Below are 26,167 nucleotides of genomic sequence, written 5' to 3'. Positions count from 1 at the left end.
TTGTGTACATATAAGAGTCAATGGGATGTAGTAAAAGTAAACTAAAAACATTTACGTCTATTTCATATTCTCTTTCTCAAAGGTAAACAAACGTCGGTGTAATTTTCGATGTCCATTCAAAGTGATATTGATTTTTATTGCTCGCTCAAAATTTGTTATTAAGTAGTAGTCCATCTAAGAATCATGCAGTGGGTGATTTATTAATTAAAAATCATTTTGAATTTAATTTTTAGCTCCAATACTATAAATGATGAAACTAAACGTATTTTGTTTTGTCACATACCTTTTTTTATTTTAAGCATGTAGAAATAGATTTTCGTAAGGTATTCATTTTTAAGCGATAATCAAATTAAACTTTCGAACAGAAAACACATTTCCCATATTATAATGGAGGTTAAGAGTTTTGTTAGTCACATGACGAAACTAACAAGACCTATGAATAAAAAAAAACTATCATTTAGTCCTATTCACTATAGAAATATGCGTGGAACAGTAAACAGCTATAGACAGAATGTATACAGTTTTATCATTCATCATATCGTCGAGACACAAATTACCGAATGGACAATTTACAAATTATCTTGTTAATGATTTAGTAAGTAGAGATGTCATATAGTAATGTTGCGTAAGCATTGATATCCCAAAGGACAAAATACGGGGAATTATGAATACAAAATATAGATTGTATATCACTCCTCAATAGAGAAACAAATTGATCAATGAATATAATATATACAGGAACCGTTTTGTTTAACTCTACGACAGGCTTAGTATGTCATGTTTATAGCCACTACTTTTCGTTTTTTTTATGTATTGAATACTAATGTCCAATCCTTGGAATCAAACATTCTAGATTATTAAGCAGAATACTCCTTAGTAAGGAAGTTCATATTTAGTTTATAGGTTCCTTTAATTATTTTGTACAGTTTTACAGCGGCGAAAATTAAATATACATCTACATAAGTGTCACACTGAAGGTAATACACATGTCCGAGTTCTGACATCCAAAATAGTAGAGCATATGTATCTTTAGAAAATAATACACATAAATAAGTTCTGTCGAAGGCTAGAAACCACTAATTCCACTATGTTTCTATGTTAATTTCACTATATTCAATGGCTTTTCTTTAACCTAGAGAGGACTATATATATTCTACATATGTCAGCTCACAATCCTCAGAATGGCATGTGGGGTTGGCAGACTTGCAGTGCAGTACTGGTCAACGGAAGTGAAGGTCCATAAATAGCATGGGAAATCCCAGTGTTTTCACAAGATAGGGGTGTATTTAGAAATCATTATGGAGATTAGGCTTCACATCACAAGAAGCAAAATGCACCTATATAATGTACAGAAATGTTTTCTTTTCAGAAACTGTTTAAATTGCCAAAATAAAATGTGAACTTTTTTTTTCACAGCACTATGAGGAACAGGGGGTAATTTCTGTGTAGGACTATTTTTGCGTACGTTCAAAATGCTCATTGGTTGAATTGGTGGTCTGTAACCTCGAAGTGTGGAAGGACCTAGGCTAAAATCAAATACTGATTGGGTATTTCATTGATCAAGAAGGTATCAGGTGTTTTAATCATAACTGTGACTTTCTGAAAGTTCGTTTTATAATTTTAAAACATTCAAAATAGCCTCTGAACTAATCAGCTAAAAATTGCACACTTTCCTTATAAACATCACTTTCAATTATGAAAAAAAAATATTTCGACTTTACGTCTTCAAAACCATATCAACACTTTCATGCTTTCACATGCTGTGTGGTGCTGTATTAATTTTCATCATCCTTAGATTTGAGAAAATAGAAGTTCCAAAACGTGCTTTGTCTTGCTATACTGTATTTATCTGCAGAGAAGTGTTTTATGATAATAATACGGAACAATGCGTTCAAGTAAAATAAACGGTTCCAACATAGAAAGTACATAACTAGTTTAAAAGTCTCGTAAGATTTCACACTGAGTGTTAATGTAGAAGCTTTTCTTGGCTTTGAACAAAACAAAAAAAAAAAAAAAAAAAAAAAAAAAAAAGCTATGAAGTTGGTCAAACAGATAATCAATAGTAATTATATAAAGTTGTTTAGCTGAATCAGATAAGAGACACATACAATTTTTGCGATTTAAATCATTAATACTGTGTGTCACTTATTCGATAAGTATAAAATGAGTGTTAAGATTTTGCAGAAGATGTCAGCCAAATAATTTGTGCTAATGCTTGAAAATATCAACAACCGTTTTTGCATGTAGTAACACAGTGGCTGTTTAAAAATACTAATCCACTGTATAATTATTTTAACAAGTACAATTTCTGAAAAAAAGACTGAGACATTGCCATATGGATACACACAAGTGTATTTTACGTAACAGTTACCGCGGGTTTAACATACGTATTTTTATCAGTTGCCAGGCCGTACTTTTATACTAAAAACCTCAAATTTCACAAGGGCAAATTTTATGGCCTTACGAAGCTTCATTGTAGGTTTCCCTTTTTAAAACAGGTTATCAACTTGACATATTTTGGGTTTGGTTCTGTGATGAATCTAGTCTGCTTGCAAACTTGATATTTACTCAATTGGTACTGTTTAATCACAGTACTACTTTGAGATCAAACACATTTTCCAATAGCTGGATGTAATCACGTCGATTTCAAGGAGATATATTGAATTTTAGAATAAATTGCCAAACAATAGCTTTAATTAGTATTCGATTTAATTTCCGATTTAACGATTATCTATGTTCAATGAAAGCCCACCAACGGAATATATCGTCTTGACTTACGCTTTTCTTATAGAACAATATTTAGTTCATGAGAATATTTAAAGTTATGAATCAATCATGGAAACTGTCGCATTAATCAATGTAAATTTCCTTACAATACGATATGCTCAATATACCACCAACTGATATGAAATGATTATTGAGAGCGAATTGACAATAGAAGAATAAATGAGGAGATGAAATTTTAGACTTATTTGAAGAGTAAGTAGTCTCGCGTTTTAGCCTATTAGCGATCATTGATTAGACAATAATTGCTATTCTCAATTTACCTCATGGTGAAATCTTACTTTGTTACTTTCATTTAAATGATTGTTTCAGTAATTTCTGGGCAACATTTATAAGCATATTGTACAATGAAATATAGAAGATATTTCATGAAGAGAAAAACATAATGTTATCATTGTCTCTAGATGTGTGAATATTGTTTCCAGCATATAATTGTAACAACACCTATTAAGACTAAGTCTTGTATATTCAAGATATCCTTATGCATGATTTTGGACAAAGTATATCCTTTAACAAATCTATTAGATTTGGACTACAATAGATATAAATTTAAACTTCATATTTGAAATGGTGCAATATAAAGTGTTTTCCGCTCTCTGCCAATTATTCTAAAATTACTTTTTATCGCTACTAGTATCTATTATTTACATGGTAGTTTCAAGACCAAAAAGATGCATTTTTTATGTTTCACATCCGCGAATTTGTTTTTAAACTTGACAAAAATGTATTTATATTAGAGTTAAACAATTGCTATACCTTTGGCCAATTCGAATAGATATCTCTCACTAAATTGCATATGCATATTCATTACTTCTTAATTAGATAAATGAGATTATTTGTATTAATATATCTACACATAGTTAATTCAGATGCAAAACAAAGTGTAACGAAAATCATCAAATTGAAAAATAAATACAAAAGGTGTTTATAAACATATAATCTAACTAGTGAATACACCTCTATAAACATATAATCTAACTAGTGAATACACCTTTTTAAATATATAATATAACTAGTGAATACAACACTATAAAGATATAATCTAAGTAGTGAATACACCTCTATAAACATATGATCTAATTAGTGAATACACCTTTATGCTCACATGATTCTTGGTTAACAGATCAGATCTTGATTTTCATGGAACTTTATTTAAGCAAATTAATGGATATATTTTTTTAAGATCTTTGTCGCAATTTCGAGTTAACTTGATTAATTTGCTTCGCGGCTTCTTGTGTCCAGGCCTTTATTTGAAGCAGGCAATATTCATGGTGAATCTATACCTTTCATATTATCAAATGTTTGTCATTGGCAAACTGGTAAAGGACGAACCTTGTAGCAAAAATAAAATTTATGCTGATAGCTGATGATATCTGAATGAAAAAAAGAAAAAGAAACAGATATGGCCATAGCCCTTTAATTTATTCTTTAGGGTTCCTTTGCACTAATATTTTTGCTGTAGCTTGGACCATATCATAAATGTAGATATAAGGAACCACTCAAATCGACCGGTATACACCTAGGACACTCCACATGAAATATCGGAAGACGAAACGAGAATCATTTTCCCGCTTATATCAAAATCCTAAGTTTATGCGTAAACTAGCACTTGGTTTTCATCTTGAATTATTCTTTTCAGTGTATATTTTATTTTATCCATCTGTTTTTAAAGGGAAAGACTACCTTTGAATCAAGTTAAGCTCTGATGAAAAACCATGCTCATGTAAACACACACACACACACACACACAAAAAATAAATAAATAAAAAAGAATAAAATAAAAAATAAAAAAATAACGTTAAATGCAAAATGCTCAAGGCTATGCAAAATCCGAAACATTTGGAATATATGTTAATAGCAAAACTCTCCTGTCTGAGGGAAGATCTTAGGCATACTTTATTGAGTCGGCTTGGTACTGATACAAGTACTGCATATAATATGTAAACAAAGAGTTTTCTGTAAATATTTCCAAGATCCTGTTTATTTAATCACTTTCTTGTCAAGTTAACAATTGCACAAACGATAAAAGAAAGATAAATATTCAAACAGTTTTTTGAACGGCAACACGAACATTCCATGGAAGTTGCCGTTAGAATTTGCTGAGATATTCTAGTCTTCTGGCTGCATGTTCCGTTGTAGGTCAATGTATCTGACATTTGCTTACAGAATCTCTTCTGTAAATTTTGGGTTGAAATTATAGATGAAACGTAATCGTAATCGTAATCTATTACCTATTTACTATCACTTTACAAACCCATTTCGTGACGTCACAGCACCGATCATGGTGGTGACCCGTAGGCGCGGGAAATTCATAGTCCCTTATTATTAATTGTGATTAATTACTTAAGAAAAGGAAATTATTTCGTTTCAATTCAATTTTCATGAAATTTTAAGTTTCGATATATATAACTTGTACAATAACATAGTCTTCTTCTTCAAGCACTCAAAAGATTTTCATGTCTCAAATACACTTCACGCTGAGTAATTTGTGAAACTGACACTCTTGCACGGCATCCAAGTATTGGTTGGGATTTAGTGTATGTCCAATACTATTTTGTCGTCTGACTCAGGTCATAGTTCATTAGAGGTATTGGGCAATATGGTGATCATAAACAATAAACAATAACTGTAGTAATATGTTGATAACTAAATAAAATGACGGCAGTAATGAAGTCGGAACAGGGGCGAAACTGCATATCTTAAGCCATGCACTGGTAGAGTATATATCGGGATCAAGTACGGAAATGTAAATTCAGATGTATTGCTTATTCTTCTTACTTAAATGTATATGTTTTGTTTTTATCATAACTAAATTCTGAACCTTAAGGTGTATGAATACTAATTCGGCGGAAAGGGCTTGGTCGAATTTTAATTAAAAAAAATCTTGTCAAACGCCAGGGATAGTAGAGCTTTATCACATCTGTCGGAAGGGGTGTTGATAGAGAACGATTAATAAGGCTTTAGTAAGAAAACCTGAATTGGGAGATCGGGAACCAGGTTTGTTTTCAACAAAATATATTTGATCTTAATGAAAGGATCGGATTAAATGTTGAATGGTGAAAGTGGAAAAGAGGGGGGGGGAGGGCGGTTGCGTAAGGTGATAATGGGAAGTCTGTACCATTGAAGAGGTAAATACGTAATAAATCCGGAAGTGGTGGCTAAGTTGGCAAATATAGCAGTGATTGTAAGAACTTTGTAAATATAACTAACTTTTGTATCGTTATTCAAACTTGTTTTGCAGAGATGTATATTGTACATACTAAAACTCAATAAGAAGATCCCGAACGCATTCATGTTTTAAAATCATGACTATCTATCATTGTATCAGTCGAAGAACATATTTTTTTTCTTAAATTATACAACTTCCTTAAATAATCAATGAACTCCAATTACCTAGATTTGTGATAGCATGTAAATTTAATTAATAACAATCTTGTTAGACAAATTGTTCTGAGGATTTAACAAGATGAACTTTTTGACCTCTCGTGTGCATCTAGATCTTATTTGATTAAATTGCAGGATGAATTGCATGCAGTATGGAATTTATAATGCTTAATTTTTTGTAAGATTACTTTTGATGTTTTAATGGAGCGTCTTGAACCATGGAAAAGTCAATCAAAAGTCAGTACATCAATTAAGGCAAAGGCAAACTGGAATACGAAAATGAAATTGTAAAAAGAGCAATGATCTGTGCGCGAAATTAACATTAAAGTCCTGAAAAATGTACTTTTGAATAAAACAGATTTTAGCAAACTAAATAGAAAAGAAACAAACATCTGATTTAGCGTAAGTGTTTGTAAGAAGCAGGCAAAATGGGAGAAATCAGAAACATGTATATAAAAAATCCACAGATCTGACGATGTAGTATCACTCAAGGATATTTTCTATATTTGATAAAAAAAAAACATTAGTCGATCTGTGCATCATTGGCTTTACTCAGGAATTTTTTAATAAAACGTTAGAAAAACGAAGTTTTTGACAGAATTATCTGCCCTTGAATTGTTCATTTTCAGTGTATTTCAAAGAAATTGTAACTTAACAGTCCATCATGATATGGAAAATCTTGTCTGTTTTCTTTGATTCTGATGGTGCAAATAGTCAAATTACACATCAAAATGATGGTCTGTTTCATACCATGTGTCCCTTGCTGCCTGCTTTTTACAGGGACTGACACTTAAAGATAAAAAATTAAAATGATTTTAATTCAAAATAAAAAAAGCAGAATGACAAAAAAAAAAAAAAAAAAAAATATGTAAGTCATAAGATCAGATATGCTGGGATATCGTAAACGTTTATGAGAAAAGGGAAGTTAGATTGTATATAGAATAAAAAGTAGTTTTGACGCAACATTAGACTAACTTACTTAGGTTTGCAATTTTCGAAAGATGTAAAAACAAATGCTTTGATTTAAATATTTACTCCTGTTGCATCGAATGTTTTTGATACAAAATCTGCATAAAATAAATCTTCAATAAGCCAAAATAGTGTTGCTACTATATGAAAATATATTTATACAAATAATAGGCATTGTGGCATATCCTTACAAGCAGTTACAAACATTATTCTGAGTATGATGCCATATAGATAAGCCTTTGTTTCAGAATTAAAAAAAAAAATCCATTATGGTAAGAGAAATGTGTTTAAATACGATTGGGATATCCTTACAATAATCCTTGGATCTCTATGTTGTAAATTGAAATTTAGAGTATGCTATTGAACCAAATGGCTTAAACAAATATAAGATTAGGCCAAATATTTAAAGTGTCTACCTGCAAGAATACATAACCAAAACTGTGATAGAAAAAAAACATGTGCATGATTAATTGCAAACAGTTCGTTAACAAAAACAATTAGGTCATCCTTGCTGACAAAGTCTGTATGAACGGAAATGATTTCTCTACAAAAGTTATAACATATTTCCCAATGCGTTTGTTGTAGAATGTCACCGACCTTTTAAATGCCATTTGCTGCAGAGGGTTTGCCAAATTATTTAGCATGAGGGAAATTTGTTTCACTTATTGAGTTATACAAATTCTACGTTGTCAATAAAGATTATAATCTAATCTGTTTTGATATTCTACACACCATAACAGGTATTTATTTTTGATATAAACTTTCGTTCTGAAACTAGTAATGATCTTAATTCAATAACATATTTACTTCCTGTACTTTTAGTGGACTAGAATGTGTCACATGACGTATTATTCTTCAAGTCAATATATTGAGTCAATATTATAATAGTAGACCGTCTAACAGGATACACGTATTGACTTGTCTGACGTAATATTAGTGACGTCTAATTTTTCAAAATACGCTTTGTGAAAAGCCTGGCTGAAATGCAAAATAAGTCATTTATTGGTTCTGAATAAAATTTTAAATATGCCTAGTGTGGATTCATCATCTCCCCTAAAACATGATGATTTTGGTTCCTCATATCAAAAACTTATATATACGACATTGACATATTATGTCATTCTTTAACAAATGAATTAAAGCTCACTTTAAAAATGACATTGATGTAGACTGACACCCTTATACTTGAATTTTACAGTACATTCCATTTAACTTTTAAGTTTTATCAAGAACAAGGGTTAAATGAAAAACCACATTTTACGTCCTGTTTACTATAACATCTTAAAGAAAATATCCGAAATACAAATGTGTAGGCTTTCCAACCATGACTCACATTTTGCATGATTCTTATCTGGGGTGCTACTTAAGTACTATAAAATAACAATTCATTGTATTTAATTTTGTTCCTATCTGGCCTCACATATCCCTGACGTGGTTGTCATGCTCCAGCAAGCTGGTGAATAACTTTTTTTCAAGTTCATTCAGTCATGATAAATTTCAATGGGAGACCATATATTAATACATTTGTACTTCATTAAATTAAAAGCAAGGAGACCATAGTTAGAAAAATATAGTATTATCGTGATCCTGGTACAGCAATTAGGTCAGGAAAACGAACAAAACAAAATAAGTAACTAAATGAAATGTAACAAACGAATATTAGAACATAAATGAGTAACCCACACTCAACTATGATCTTGAGTACAAATTACATTTTCCGATAGGGTAGACATTGTCTGCTTTAAATGAAATGCTGAGCTGCTCATTGAACATAAATGTGAAATATATGAGTTTAGTCCAAATGGTCACACTATAACAATCAACGAGGATGGTCTCATTCCTGAAACCTCAAACAGAATCTGATATAAAGCATTAGCTGTTTTTTTTAAACTCCATACGTTGGGATGGGCGTTAACGTGAACATATGACATTTTCACCATTTTAAATAGGTCATTGCGTTTACCTTAAAGTTTGGTTATTAGTTTTCTTCCTATTGATGACCAAATTTCAGATATTTTCCGTGTCGCAACTATAACCGTCGATATCTTGAATACCTTCCGATATATTTAACAATTGGGTACAGGGTTGGTGTTACCGTTATTTAAAAGAGTAACCAAGGGAACAAATATTCAACGGAATTCAAAATGATTTAAGTCAGGGACACAAACCAGAAGTGGAAAACAGACGCACACAATACAGTAAATAAAATAATAAAAAGATATTATGTATCAAGCAACCCAAGTAAATGAGCTATTCGGTTTCACTAAAACATCTGCTTTGCGTCGAATCTAAATAATAATTTAAATGCAAAAAAAATCTTTTTAAAGCCCACATACTTGGAGGGTCATTTGTGCACCCTCACTCATCATCTTCATGGGAATTTTTATATACCTTTATTCCTCCCTTTATCGACTCAATTTCTCGCCAAAGAATATTCTCGGATTATTTTATCAGTATAAGAGTCATGCAGTAAAATTGAATTATCTATCGAATGATAATTAGAGATGTTTTATGTGATCAATAACTTGTGATGTCCAATTTATGTGACTTTTTATCGAAAAATCGAAAATCACATTTTTGGCATTTTTTGATAAATTCTGACTACAAAAGTCGCAAACATTCATCAAAAGAATTCCAGAAGTACAAAATGTATTATTTGTGATAATACTAAACAGGAAATACCAAATAATTAATTTTTCACTGAATCATAAAAAAATTAGGGGTTTTGACATGGAAAAAATATGTCAATTTAAGCGATTTTGTCAGTTGGAGTTGGAGTCCTTTCATTTTACCCCAAAACCCGAAGTGTTACTGCACCATTGTAAAGTTGAGGCATTGGGCTACATGATGAAACATATATATGTAAGTTTACTTCGTTTTGTACATTTGTACAAAGAAGAAGTTCGAAGAATCAAACAAATGTAAAATATGGATTTTTGCCTCAACAAGGTATAAAAAGTAGCCAAAAGATACCAAATGCTTTAGTTTCAACTTATTCATTATATATATTTCAATGACAAATGAAGGACATCTTCTGAAACGCTTGAATATAATGCATATATTTCATTTTCTTCCAGTTATATCTGTTTATATATGTAGATTAAGGTACATTCTTGTATTTAATTTGGGGTATTCCCCAAAAACTGCTCAGGTCAGGAAAATGCATATTTCACAGCAAAATATCTAAACCTCTCCATTGACATTGCGTCAAAAGTCTACCAAAGCTATATTGATTAAAATATTGCATAATAAAAAAAAATATTGTGAGTAATATGTGTTTTTACGTCCAAAGAAATGCACACATTACATAAAACTCATTTATTTCATTTAAAATATTTAAAAAAAAAAAAAAAAACGATTAGGAGAACCTCCGTCAGAACAGAACAGTCCAAAGGAACTGTTGAGACATATTTTTTAATGAAGAACCTATTCCCCCTCCCCTCTGTATGTTTGTTAAAAGGATATGCATACAAATCACATTTTCGCATATTTGTTTAGAAAGTGGACCAGGTGCACCGGTAGGGTAAGCGTCCTCTGCTTTTTTAGAAACACCCGTCGAGTAACTCATAAAAAGTCGAGTCCGTGGAAACAGGATTCGAATGATAGTCGAAACAATATAATCAAAAGAAAACAAGAAGACAGGGAAAAAAAGACACATACAGTAAAGGAAATTAAATAACCAAAACATCACGTAGAAGCAAAAAGTAAAGAGTAACCGGACTGCACTAAAACTTGGTGCATGGACCAGATGCATGGGTAGGGTAAGCGTCCATTGTTTTGTTGCAAACGACGAGTTCGTTTAATTTCTCCTTTGTATTTAGTTATTGAATAGACTTCGAAATTTCTCCGTTAACCTTAATGTTCACTGAATAGTTAAATTGTAATTTTGTTGCTCCGATATTTATAATTAAATGCTCCATTGCTCCGATAATTGTATTGTTCTATTCTCGGATAATTGTTATATGTTAATATGTCAGATAAGCATGAACTGTTTCCCGCATTTTTGTTGTTGTTGTTGTTTATATGAATATTGACACTTGAAACATTGTCAGTATTGCCTTAAAAGAAATGATAAGAAAATGATTGTGCTGGGTTTGATTTAATTTGATTCCATAAGTGTCAAAGAATTCGGTATTGTGTATACAAGAACAATTCACATTTGATAAGATTAATGTATAATATTTCCTAATTTATTTGTTCGAAAATTCGGTTTCATTTCATAATGAACTGTTGGAAAACTCATTTTAACTGTTTCCAATTTAGATAAGATAGTAATTTGAATACAAGTTAGTTAGTAATGTTAGATACTCGATTTAGATGAAATGTGTTTCCGGGTTAGTCAAGTACTTTTTTTCCATATGTCAAAATACTTTATATAAATTATTCCCAACACGATTTCCCGAATGAGAAAATAGAAACAATATATCTCAAGTGAGCCGTTACTACCCTTCCCCAGTAGACTATTCTACAAACTATGTTTTATAATTAATCAAACACCCATTAGAACATACTTTTATACGTGAACCAGTTTCTCAGAAAATCGACCAGACTGTATTAATACTAATGAAAACTGGCTGCTGCTCCACGATCTCTCCGTGAAATTAAAACGTTGAAGGTTAAGTAAGTTCATCTCCCTTGATAAAAAATTACAACCATAATCAGTCAGGACGAAAAATTGTTCACAAGATAGATATCGGTAAAACACCATATATATATATATCATGGTGTTTATTAAAATGTTAAATCACTCTTTCCTTAATAAAATCGTCAACTGGGGCAAACCTAAAACAATCGACTTCTATACTTCTTGTCCGATTAAAAAAATGTATGTACATAAGTAACAACACAGGGCAATAAAATCAATGTTAATCAGTTTGAATTGAACAAACATATGCAGGTGAAAAACACTGAAAATCACTCGGCTATCACGTGAACATATCATTGAAAACAATTCATGTTCCATATGTAGCTTTTGAGGATGAACTGTGAACAAAAAGAGAACAAGAAGAACAAAGAGCACTAGGGTTTACTGTGAACTCAAGTGCTCAAAAGGGATCCAAAAATAATTTTCCTCCCGAAAAACCTTTTCCGTATTTAATTTATCTATACAATCAAAAGAAATTCAGCAACAAAACTTTTCTTGACAGAACTAGATTATCGTTTATAAATTGTCTGTTTTTGCCTGCGTTTTGCTATCAGAATAACACGGAAATTGACAAAACCCAGATGCATGCTTTTGAAAACGACTTGACCTTAATTATCAGAAAGCTTTAGATGTGCTAATGAAGTTTCTGTGTAGTGGTGTTCAACTGGAATGTAATCTGATAAGATGTAATATAACGATAGAGTTTAATCTGGATTGATTTCTATTGATGATACAAAACTTGAAAAAAAGGAAATTAATTTACATCTAATATGTATGCTTTGTATATCACACACAGAGTCATTGTGTGCAGCGAAAACTAAACCTAGAATAAACAATTCAGGAATAAAAAAGTGCAATCCCTATGAAAACAAATGAATAAAATATGAACGAAGACAATTACATTAGAACATTGATAATCAGATCGGTTTAACCTAATGATTTGTGCAAGGGTGAATTTGTGGTTGCTTAACTATTCAGTATAAATCCGTCTTAAATAGTGCTAATCGAAAATGACTAACTCAGAGCCTTAGATTTGGTCAAAGCATTTGTTCATACATGCATAACATGACATTGGAACATCACTAGACAATGATATGTTGTATATTTCAATTGAATTTTCCACAATAAGATGTTTTGTTACATTTCGATACGATATCATTCATGTTCAAATTTATGAGTTATAGCTAACCCATATCTGGGTCATTCTGTCCTTTCAAACACCCTAATTTTCAGATTAAAGTAACCACATATTACTAATTGACCCAGCGTGTCAGGATTCATATATATTTACATGCAAAAAATAAATGAATTTGAAGCAATCATATTCCCGGTCATATCTTATATTTTGGCAACAATATACCATCTACGCATTCTTTGGTTTGAATTTGAATGTTTGACAAATAGTCAAACAATAAGTCAAAATAAAACATTTTATCTTAATTGAACTAGGATGTTCTTTTCCTGGGTTAGATGAGAAGTGATCAGAATTTTGACAAGTGTCATCTTTCACAAATTGAATGCCAACTATATTTATTGCATATATTGTTATCGTGCTATATTTTCTGAAAAAAAGTAACTTAGTTAATTATAAACACATCAATCCTTATTTTAATGAATAATGTTTACATTTGGCATCGCCAATATACACTCGTGGGGAAAATTCTCCTTATCTTGGCAGATGATTAATTTATCGAAATGCATTTAAATTTGACCAATTAGATAAACTTATCTAAAACGCTTCTGTGAATCATACAAAGCTAAAGTTAAAAATGGATCGACATGAATTGGAACAACCTACCCATTTAACCAATACTTATCACTGTCACTTTATACATTTTCTTCACTTATAGTTTTGCATGTCTTATCAAATTTGTAAAGAGTATATCGGATTAAAACTATAATTCATAAATATATGCAGTCGGTTAATGTTCGCTGGTTTCGTGTCAATGACAAGATGGTACATTTTCCTTAGGGAAGTTTTTTTTAATATATTTCTGTCGTTAATTGAACAGTACATTACATACTGTAAGAACACCTACATTTTATACCGAGTATATTAAATCAATTTTGTCTTTTAGTGAATAACAGGCAAGACTCTCTAATCTGATGCATAGTCAGAACACAAAATCATAAATATATGTCATGAAAGACATTCCGTATAAAAACAATGAACAACTGTTTCGATGCCTCGCCTGCTGGTAAGGTCTCCGAGGGTATTAACCAACCCAGTAGTCAGACTTGTCTGACCCCAAATTACATTTGATTTCATTTCTAATATTTAGCAATTTTTGCAATATTAACAAATCAAAATACCTAAAACACGGAGGCTTCATTTCTTGTGATGCACTTGGTATTTGGGTTTCTATTTCGATGGTTTTAGTATTGACAGCGTTTAATTTGTAATTAATATTTTGATTAAGATCTTCCTTTGTGTTTGATTATAACGCTGCTGTTTAAAGGTTACTCTTTGAAACCTGTGAATGTAAACACAAAGGAAGCGAAAATGGGTATATTATCAATTGGTTGCGGTATACTTATGGCGAAAAAGATCACCAATATCCTATCTGTGCATGTCAAATCGGGCGCCTAAAATTAGCATCATAGCAGCTTTATTTTCGTATCTTTGTAAATTAATTGAGAGTCACACCAGAATTTGAAACAAAAGCTAGGTTCGATGATTAAATACAAATCAAATCTTAGCTTTTCCAAGATAGGGATAGTCAAAACATGTAAACCCGAATATTTACGAAAATGACGCGATCAGCTTATCAATACCGGACTATACCATCCAAAGATATTCTTGGTTTGTCTATGGTTACTTACGAATGCTGGACATTTCGGCCATATATGTTTCAGAACATGCCACATGAGGACAATAAGAACCGTATATCATAACAGGTTTTAGCATTTTGGAAGATAATAATAAATAAAAAGGTTGACACAAAATATGAAAGGTGCTTGAATGTGTACAATAATGTTTGAGCCCCAGACGGAGAATGATTGTCAAACACCATAGGAAATTGCAAAACAGAAGTGAAGTGTCCTTGGGAGAATGAGTATCGTGGGCATTTAGGAGATACGCCATAGGTAGGGTTCGTCTACTGTCTGATAAGTCGGCAGCTGGGTTCATGCATACTGCATTTGTTAAGATAAAATGTTTGTAGAAATACTGCATTTGTTAAGATAAAATGTTTGTAGAAAAACTAATCTTTATATTCATTTTCTTTTACTGGACAGCAATAATATATGATTGTAAAACACTTGAAGTAATAAAATTTATGTACCTCCTGTAAAAACGTTCTATTATACACGGTACACAAGTAAGAGCAGTTCTGAAAATCATCATTTATTGTATAAATTATTCATCAAATGCAGGTTAAGAATGAAGGCTTTCATGAATAATTGTAAAGTTGGCAATAAGAAATTAGACGTCATTTTGAATAGTGGTGAATTCTATGTTTATTGGTTGCAATAACAAATATAATGACAGTAAGTACAGAAGAATCTAGCTTTTCATAAGATCAAGTTACTGTGTGTTGTATATGTGTTAAAGTTTGATAAATTCTGAAGCAAAACCAGTGTACCGATATAAAAATGGAGATGTAATATTAATTAAAATCCATTTATCTATTCATTGATTACAACGATAAAAGTATCCTCCGATAGAGTAAATGATAAATAATCAGGAACAAACTGTCAATTAAGATCATATCGATGACGAATGTGTTCGTTCAATGTTGTATTACATGTAGATGCACAACAATAAAAAATATCAAGTATATAAATATTGCAAAAACGGTAAATTCTAAAAAGGAAGCAAAATTCAACACCAGTTTAACATGTATATAGACATCTACCAATGTATCGCAGAAACCTGTTTTTTTTCAGTACCTAAACTTAAATTTGTTTCAGTGCGTCTATATGCAGCAACCAAAAATAAAATAATTAGTTTTATGTTTACGTAGACTCTAAATACATATAGCCCCGTGCAGGTCCGGGTGTTAAAAGAATAGGCCTGCAGCAGCGCTAAGCTTGTCGTATAAGGCGACTAAATAGTGCTCAGAAACCTAGCCGGGGGCTAGGCGCTCTGCCCACAGAGCAACTGGGATGTGTGCCTCAGGTGGTGGAATGGGGTACCCCTGGCGTGTTTCATGCTGGGGTTGTCAGGCTATAATACGGAAAACCTGACCGCAAACCATAGTGGTGCACCGTGTTGGGAAAGAAGCCACGTTCCTCGCACGTTAAAGAACCCTGCTGTGGTATTCGATAGGAGTAGGAACCTTTGCGCTCCGCCACAGGAGGCTAAATTGCCCGACCTTACCCATCTCCCCCTTTTTCCAGTGGTAATCAAAATTTGTCGACCCTATTATCCTTGTGACCCATCCTTTCTTTTTTTCATTTCATTTTCATTTTATCATCATGCTCGGACGTTAAACCCCAACAAACAAACAAACAAACTAAATACATATAATATAAATATCACAAATGATGAATTGTTTATTAAATAGTTTACTTATAATTACTTTATTTTATTAAGTATGTTTAGCCCATGACAGTAATGTTTGTATTGGGATATTGTGTATCCTATTTTTTCTTAAGTTCAAATCTAGAGTCCTCTTGAAATAAAACAAAAAAAAAACTTTAGGCAAGATGGGGGGAAGGGAAAAGGATATATGTTATATGGAGTATGCAATAACTTTAAGCAGGCACATGAACGAAAGAAACAGCCCATATAACTCCAAACTTTGGATATTGACCAGGTTCCTCTATTTAGGTTTATGAAGTAAAAAATGAATAAATAGTTATGCTGTAAATAGTACACTTAAAGAGTAATATCATAATTAATTTTGTCAAACAACCAAACATCATAATCGTGTAAGTAGCAGTCTTTATAAAAGTCAGACACAAGGTAATTCATGCATATCAAAAACCTACTGCATTCAGTTTTATTTCTTAAAAAAAAACAAAAAACAAAAAACAAAAAACAACAAAAAAGAAAAAACAAAATAAAACAAAACAAAACAAATAGACACAATATGATAGAAACATACTGCTCCTCTTTTCTCAAGGTTTTTTTTTCGAAGAATTTCATCCAAAACAACGACCATATTTTTTGTTATTCGACTATTTCTAAAACTAAAACTAATATATAAAACTTAAATTTTAATCATCAATGTTATAGAGCTTACCGGATGTGTTCGTACAATTATTTCATCCGATCACTCTCACTACCTGTATACTAACTGATATATGATATCACTGCTGTAGTTATTTAAAATGAAATCAATATTCGTAGCACATCGCCATATCTACATCTTCAAAATCCGTAAGATGCGTAAGGTATTAGCAGAGCAGCAGAATGTATTAATCTTGATAACAATAGCCTCTATTTTATTTTTAACAGTACGTGAAGATGAATAGAACTTTCATTGCATACCACTGATATCTGCAAAGAAATGTTTATAATGAATAAAATCAATGAAAAAAGTATATTGAGTTATTCATTATTGAACGAGAAAATGCAATAGGATATGAACAGAATTTTATTTGAATTAAAAAAAGATGTTTTGTTTTAATTGTTTTTTCTTTGATTCAGGATACTAAAATCGACATTATTAATTTTTAAAAGTAAACATCTTTCCGTGAGGAACAACATTTGATGTGTTTGCGTTTCTCTTATACCAGAGTTCGATACCCAGACTTCTTCTGATGATAAACTGTTAAAATAACTTCTGTTGTTATGGTAACTAAAGGTGAACAAAATAAATACTACTATACCTTACGTATACATGAGCAATATCGTCATGATATCAAATATGTTATCGAGACTTTGTTTAACTGTCTCATTCAAAGGACACATATTTCAGTCCATTAAATACATGCTTCGTGACTTATATAATCCTTTCTGTGGATCTCAAGAGTCTTGTCTGTTTTTTAGGGAAACTGTTTGCATTTACCTTGAAATGGGTATTGACTATTCGGCATTTCTACATCTGTCTAACACATAATCATGTTTCACCTTATAGAAAAGAACATCAAATACTTTGACCTCTTGTAAAGGGTAGACATTGTACAAAAATTGTCGGATTGCTGGAAAGAACTTGTTTGCAGCATGAACTATTTCTATCGTTTAATTTGGTAATTAATCTAATTTTATTATAAAAGACATACTTAAGGGAATCTTGTAATGCAATATCAGCATGCTGTAATTTGACGAAGCTGAGAAAAGTGTTACAAACGATTTCGGGTTTGACCAAAAATGTTAAAATATATTCCCGACTTGCGGACCAACATTATGTCAACATTTATCTCCCTTTGGAGCAGGTGTCTATTCGGAACACGTAAGATTTTCCATCCGATATCGACGATATTTTAGAAAATCTCGAAAGTCAAAAGAGAATTTCTCGTCCTACTGACCCTGCCACAAATTTTCTTTACCCGGGATACAAATGAAAATCATCCTTATGTAATCTACCAACAAAATGAAACACCAGGTAAATTTTAGAAGCACCGTTGTGTTTGTCTGCTTGGGATTCCATTTTCATTCGAGTTATCTCTTTTACCTGCACCCAAATCCGAACATCGATTAGAGAGACTTCGAAATTATACCTGCTCTTACGGCTGCATCCCGAGCTCCGCAAGTAGGGAATACCAAGTCGTTTAATAGGAAGTAGAAGTGTGATAGTCTCTCAAAAATAACATCAAGCGATATAGGAACCAATCCTGAAGTCGCGTAAAAATATCTTGCGGCTGTGATTTAAAGTTCCTGAGAAAAATGTTTCGAAAATATGTTCCCAGCCGGCTGATGCCTGACGCACGCTCAACCTACATTAACCATTCTATAGGCAGATTTGCACGAGTGCAACCGGGCCAGTAAATGAGTAAGTAAGAAGTCTACTAAAAAGGTCGCCATAATAAACATATCTGCGATATATGAAGTGAACACAAGAGAATCAGAGCGTGTGATGTTCGCCTGCAATTTGATATTCATCATTACGTTTTCTTTCGCTTATTACAAATGTAAGAGTAAACAAAAGTAAAAACCATTAAACAACAATTAAAAATAATTTTGCATTTTCAGTTTTATCAGATAGTTAGCATTTTCATGCCAACATCAAAAATGAAATATGCATATTGTCATGTTTGAACTTTTCTTTCACACAGTATAAAGTGCTACTCTTATTTTCTAAAACGATAAATCAAATTTAAAAATAGTCTTTTGAACGAAAAAGATGAGTAATGAATGGTAAAACTGAATGTCTTTAGTTATTTATAAGAGGTGAAAAGTGCACAACCATGCGTTATTTCAATTTGAATTGAGTAACTTCTACAGACGTTTATATTCTCAGCCCTTAGCAATAAAATACAATTGGAATATTAATAATTATGTGTTATTGGTGTAACGAAAAGTTCTAAAAATTATAAATCAATATTCTTCTATTTTTCGTAAATGCATGCAGTATGCAAACAGTAGCTGCACAATTGTTAAAACAATATTCAAACACAGATAGGAAGGGATAGGGATAACCATTATTCTATAACAAAAATATGTGTACTTTACATGTATATTTATCTGGAAGTGGAGTGTTCAATAATGAAAAAAAAAAAAAAAAACATGAAAAAAACAGAACTTTAGAACAGAACCAAAACGCAAAGTTTAATGTCTCAATCTAAATTACTGAGTAAAAGAAAAAAGAGGTTCTAAATACAGTGTATATAATGTTTAACTTTTCTGTATTAGATTAAACCATCAATATTTTATTTGGTTTGAATAGAAGATTACCGTCATCGTCTGACAACTACCATGGTGCAGAAAGAAAAAGATCAGAACGGGAATTTCACCTTGCCTCGACTTATAATGATCAGAAACGGACTTACCATGATCGTGTATCAAATCATCAGAAAAAAAATCCTCACAAGTAAACGATTTTATCAACTTAGAACAGAATGCATTTCAGTTTCTTTCTTTCCCTGCAAAAACTATTCATACAAACCTTTAGACATTTTGAACATTCTGTTCTAACCTTCGAGTTAACTGAAAGTTCCTATATACGAATGTTACAATGTGATTATTTTCTGATGAATTCGAGTACATAAGTTCGACATAATTTCGCAATCTAGTTTAACATTTGGACGACATCGATGCGTTCGTTTCACATATTTATTTTCAATTTGATTTTTTTTACCTTTCCTTTGCGGTTAATTCAACTGCAATACTAAATCATGCGTATATTTTTAATTATTTGGACTTGAAAGAATTGTAGGTGTGATTTTATTCTGTAGACTATATGAAAAGATTTGGAAAAGATACGTAATTGTTAGTGAATATGTAATTAAGCGAAACAAGATTCTAGCGGAACTCAAACGAATGTAATCCAGGGAGAAAGTCCAGACATGGAAAACAACAAAGAAGATGAAATAACCAAAATCATACAAAAGTTACAAAAGCAACTTAGCAACTCGGACTTCACTAACAACTGGAAGCATGGACCAGGCGCACCAGTACGGTAAGCTTTCTCTGGTTTTCTAGATACGTCAGACGAGTTGCTAATATAACGTCAAGTCCATGGTAGACGATAGAGGAAAGGGAAATTTCGATAATTTACAGCATCGTCACCATCAGAAAAGAATGTCACAATAGCTCGACTGGGCCATAGCCATTCAGCATCGTTTTTTGCAGGTGACTATGAGTTTTTCCGACACTTTAAAATATGTCAGGCTTTTGGGAATTTTAATTTTTTTTCTAGATATGTCAAGTTGTATTAAAGATTTTCTATGTTTTATTTTGTTGTCAGGTTGAGATGATTTGGTAGACGGCATTTAAACTTTCAAACATTTCATAAGGAGCAAGATGCTACTAATACATCTAATTTAATGAATGCATCATACCTTATTTCAGGTTTCTTAGTCTGAAAATGGTTTTGGTAAGATCTAAATATAAAATAAAACAATGAGTATTTTTTGTAGGTCAATTAGTTCTTGGAAATATTTAAATTTCTGTTTCTTTCCAGTAGGCATTAGGTTTACAAGATTATATAATGTAAACCTACCGATGCCATTTTAACCAACTCAAATATTTCTTTTTTTCAATTCACAATTACCCAACTGCAATCTTATTAATATGCTAGTTTATATAAAATGAAAGCAGGAGTTCATGATGCCTTAAAGTCGGTTAAGTAAATAAATACGCCTTCCGACAAAGAAAACATGTCACAACAGATGTACACAAGCAATTACACAATGGTATGGATTTGACATTAAAAGGCATTTTATTTAAATGACGTAGGTTTTTCCCTTTGCGTGGCCCTTTAAAACTAAACGTTGTTAACATTAAGAGGTAGTCATAGGTACATTTAAAAGAAACTTTTCTCTATATGTTTTTACTTATTTTATATTGCGTAATCATCTGATGTTCACAGGAAACATTAGCGTTAGGTTTACGTGCATTGATTATATTGGCTGTTGATGAATACATGCAAATGAATCTAATATAACTGGAAATGCACTGGACCAGCTACAATTTTTATTTCAATTTTGTTTTTTAAGTTGTGTACTACTGAATAGAATGTAACATGTCAAAACAAAACACGGAATCAACTGGAAACACATTTTGTTCGGATATTTTCTAAGGTTCTTTTATATTGGTTTAGTTTCTAACCATTATTAATTTAAGCAAAATAATATAATCACCGATACAAAAAAGTAGTGGAGTACTTTATATAATTTTGAAAGAACAAAAGTTCTTAAGCATAGCTTAAAAAGAGATAATACTCTATGTATATTTATTCATTCTTTTTATTTTTTTTCTGCATCTGTTTGGCGGTCTAAAAAAGTGATTTTGTATACGTATTTTGCTCATGTGGCACACCGGTATAGCTACGTATCCATCAATACCATGTCTTTAAATATACATGATGATTCTGGCAGCTGTAAAAACAAATGCTCGTCGACATTGCTTATAAATTGTGTTGTAGGTTAACGTGTAATAATGCACATGTCAGATGAAATTGATTGCATGTCCAAACCCTGAAACATGCGATTATGAATTCATTTCAAATCAGTCGCAATTACGCATTAACTTATGTTAAAAAAAACACTAATATGATTAAGCTGTTTTAATAAATATTTTTAGTCTTTCATCACATTAATTTGATTATTATATGAACAATTTGAACTGAATACTATATTGTTTTATCATAACTATACATATTAATTATGTTATAATTATTGTATTTAATTAAACCTTGTCCTAAGAGTTTTTAACAACATAATGCGTAATATACTGAACTCATAATATCATATTTACACGGCAATATCTAACCTTACAAAAATATAATAATATCTATATCAGTAAATATATACATGTAAATATATATATTTTTGCACCCTGTCAATACTAATATCGAGATATTGATATCTATAGAAATATTGCAGTCGCATAACGTTGTTTCACATCTAAATAATATGTAATTGTAATATATATGATAAATGATAAATGATTGATAGATGAAAGTGGCTGTGTTGATGTGCTGTGTTATTTGTATCAAGAAAGTATGCTAATATGATATGACTAGCTCATCTTAACTATCTGTTTAATTGTACGATAAATAATACTAAATGACAAGGAATATTCAAATCGAATCTCGGCGATGGAAATTATTGTTGTGGTAAGGGGGATTTCATGACTTGTCAAACGTAATTGTAGTCTTGAATTTGGGACTTTTAAATGAATAGTACAGATTGGGAGATCTTTGAAAGTTAATCATTTGATTCGTATCAAGAAGGAGAAATTGCATCAGAGATTATATATTGAATGTGCTAACATATTCGAAATAAGCATTCAACACAAGTATTGCTGAGCAAAGAATAATTTTTAAACAGATCATATTTACATAATCGAAACTTACCAGGAACAATTGTCTACTCATCTGAAACACTTATTTATTCTCTTCGCTGAATCTAGTTTTCAAAATAAGGTACCGAGAGCAAACACAATTGATCTATCTTAAAATAAGATGAAAATAATGCAATGTACGTTTTAATATCACTCTGTATATCGTTGGGGAATATATTTGTCTGTGCTGAAACAAAAAAATGTATTTGATATCAGATACAAAGAAGTTATTTGCACTTGGCACAAATTTGCGACAAGGGTTACATAGCTTAATACCTTGTTAAATAGCATGTATATTATTAACATACGATCCGCTTCAAGATGCGGGGGAGTATTATAATTGAACATTACCCAGCTTTGTTATTTCTGGCAAGTGTAAGATATTAAATACGTGTGATGAAATTCCTTATTTAATCAAGTCAAACTAGCAATCAATGAAATCGGTTCAGGTTTTCTGTTCAAAATGATTGTATAACGATAATGTAATTTTACTGATATTGCATGATATTAAGCATAAAATACTAAAACTGAAATGACTATTCATTATGAAAGCGTATTTATACAAAAGGAGCAAACAACGATGAATACAGAAAACGAACAACACAAAATAACCAATTGCACTTACAAAATAAAAAAAAAACAAAAAAAATTAACATTAAAAAGAAAAACACGGACTAATCTTAAAAAGAACATGACATCATTTGCTTTGGAAAAAGTAATCAAGGGAACCAAGATTCTAGCGGTAATCAAAGAATGTTTCACCTGGGACAAAGACCAGACATGGAAAACTACAAAGAAGATAAAATAACCAAAACGATACATACAAAGTAACAAAAGTAAATGAGCAACTCGGACTCCACTAAAAACTGGAAGCATGAACCAGGTGCACCAGTTGTAGGGTAAGCTTCCTCTACTTTTCTAGAACCACCAGTCGAATTGGTTAATAAAAGTCACGTCTAGGGTAGATGAAAGAGGAGAAGAAAACTATGACACGTTGAACAAATTAGTTTTCATTGTGCAGATAGAAACACCTTAACGATCAACGAGTGCATGACTTCAATCTTTTAGCAACATAACCCTGTTTCAATAACCTAATTGCAAGAAGTCTAGTTCGATACAAAAATATGCGTAGTTACGGCATGCTCTGGCATCACTTATGAGTTATGATATGAAAACTCCATACACAAGTGCTGAAGGGATGTTGGCACAGATGAAAGGAAAGTTGATCGCATGTGTCGTATAGTTTGGTCAATAATTTTTCTTTGCCATCGATCTCAAAATGTAGGTCAAGCCATGGGGCTGAATTTAAAGTGTCCTGCATCTTTAATCTTAAGTTCGTTGGGGTAGATGCGATGTATCAAATCCCCGAAACTAGGATTGTGTCATCTACAAAGCGGAAATTGAGATTAAAAGGTCTAGCCAGTTGATGTTCTCTCTTTTTGGACCAAATTATCTACAAAGTCAGCCTCCTGCGAAAGAATGGGTCGTCAAATAGAGGAGCACAATATGTCTCTATTAAAATGCCGACCGTTTGTTAAAAAAAAAACAAAACACTCCAACCACACTGGATAAATATGTTGTTAATCAAAGAACGACATATATATACATATTTGTATGTAGGTGTGCCGTTTTTTTTTTTTCTTTTTAGCAACAACGATGTATAATGTTTTTGAGTCGGGATTTTATCTGAGTATTGGCAGTAGAAATGTAAAGAGTTGAAAAATCATAGGTTTTACTGCTATAGTATTATGATAATAATTCTTTAGAATCTTTAGAATTGTTCTGTTTCCCCACTGAAATAAAACCATTAAGGGATTTACAAGTATCGTGGTAGGACTGGAGACCCTCTTTGACAGCTGTGAGTACACAACAAATGTATAGAAGTTAAAAGTTTGAAAGAAGTCTGGTGGTACGTTTTGCAGATCCAGCTATGTAGCGTTGTATCTATGGATTCTTGTGAAGTATAGGAACTCAGTACATAGACAGTAGTTCAAAATCATCGTCTTTGTTAGAGAGGATAGCACAGACTTGTGGGTTTTCAATATCTCTACATTGGAGAGTGTGTTAGCAGTGTAGGTCTTATTACTGCTCTTAATTTATATGTCTACATGTGATAATAAAAGTGGATATAATACGTTTAGTACACATTAATAATGTTGTTTTGAGCTTTGTCTGCTGGTACGATAACATATTTGTCATGTATAGTAGACAATGTTTTTGCTACATCAAAGTGCTTGAAAACTAATGAAGCATTGACGCTCATTGTCCTTCTTAGAATTTTGATATGTTTCAAAAATAAAGACCTTACAGCTTTTACCCATCCCGACAGTGAATCAATGTCCTCTTGTTCTCGTTTTATCTATTTTCTTGCGTAGTTCTCCAAGGAATCCATAAGAACTTTAAAGTTGTAATCCTAATATTTAGAGCGTAGTTCACGGTAATTATGACTGGTAGAAAAGGCCATACGGGAAGTCGTTTTCGATGATGTCTATATCTCCCGTAATGATGTGACCAGAAGGATATTTGAATGGAGCGCGTTTTAGCAAAACCAAACTGGTGGTTTAGCCTTAAAGTCCTCAATCTCGAAGTTTTGCAAAGGCCTTTTATAATCGAAAGTTTTGATGCAATAGGTGATATATAGGAATATAAACTAATCAGTAGTGATTTGTTTCTGAAATACGGGGGAATTTTGTTTGTGAAACAGTAGTGTCAAGACTTGTTTTGTATAGGAAGTGTAGTAGAGTGAGAGGTATAGAATAGAGTTAAATTCGAATGTGTTGAAGTCCATGGGGTTTTTGTACGAGAGAAAGAAAACCATTTATGTATATGAATCTTAGGTGATGAATAGCAGTTATCAGTTCCTCTTTTTTATGCAACGCAAAGCAGGGATATTGGTTTTTAATTAAAATCCGGGGGAAAACAAACATTTTTTTACAATTGGAGATCGTTGATCATGATTGCAAATTGGACAATAATGGAAAGTATGGAAAGTCGAGACTTACTTAGCAATAATGCGTGGATGTCATTAATTGTGCAAGTGATAGATTGGGGATTCTATGTCTAAAAATATCTGAATTTATGAAATACCATACTGACAGTTGGTTTTATTATTCAATTTAAGCATATTTTTTCGACTGTGTTTTGTGTGTGTGTGTTTGTTGATTTGTTTGTATGGTTGTATATTTCTTATCTTTTTTTTTCTACAGTCTTTTTCATTGTTTTACCAAACTTATGGTTGATTGGGTTCAAACATTAATTTTTTCAAGATGTCTGTTTAACTTTGCTCGTAGCTTAAAATGATTAAAAATATTTTAGATACCTACCTTTCGGTAAAAAATCATCATTTTTACTGATAAGCTGTCGATTCGTATTCAATCACCATTCATATTCATAGAATTGCCTTAATCTTTGTTTAAAACACTTTAAAAATTACCTGAAATAAGTAACAAGAATTTTGAATGAAATATGGACCCTTCTTAGCACTTCCATTT

General features: G+C 31.7%; 1 protein-coding gene across 3 annotated transcripts in view; it reads right to left on the bottom strand.

Moving 5' to 3' along the window:
- The window catches only part of LOC148607920 (TWiK family of potassium channels protein 18-like), a 31,951-nt gene extending 14,847 nt beyond the window's left edge, over positions 1 to 17,104 (bottom strand). For all 3 annotated transcript variants that reach the window (XM_088545967.1, XM_088545968.1, XM_088545969.1), the window contains exon 1: positions 16,972 to 17,104. The gene's annotated coding sequence lies outside the window, so the exon portion shown is untranslated. The remainder of the gene's footprint in view (positions 1 to 16,971) is intronic.
- Positions 17,105 to 26,167: the final 9,063 nt, after the last annotated feature.

The sequence above is a fragment of the Perna viridis genome, chromosome 9 (assembly GCF_037379345.1).
Source record: "Perna viridis isolate PV_CMFRI_1.1 ecotype Kerala chromosome 9, ASM3737934v1, whole genome shotgun sequence".
NCBI classification, from domain to species: Eukaryota; Metazoa; Mollusca; class Bivalvia; order Mytilida; family Mytilidae; genus Perna; species Perna viridis.
The sequence above is the reverse complement of the archived record's forward strand: the minus strand, read 5'-3'. Positions and strand labels throughout refer to the sequence as shown.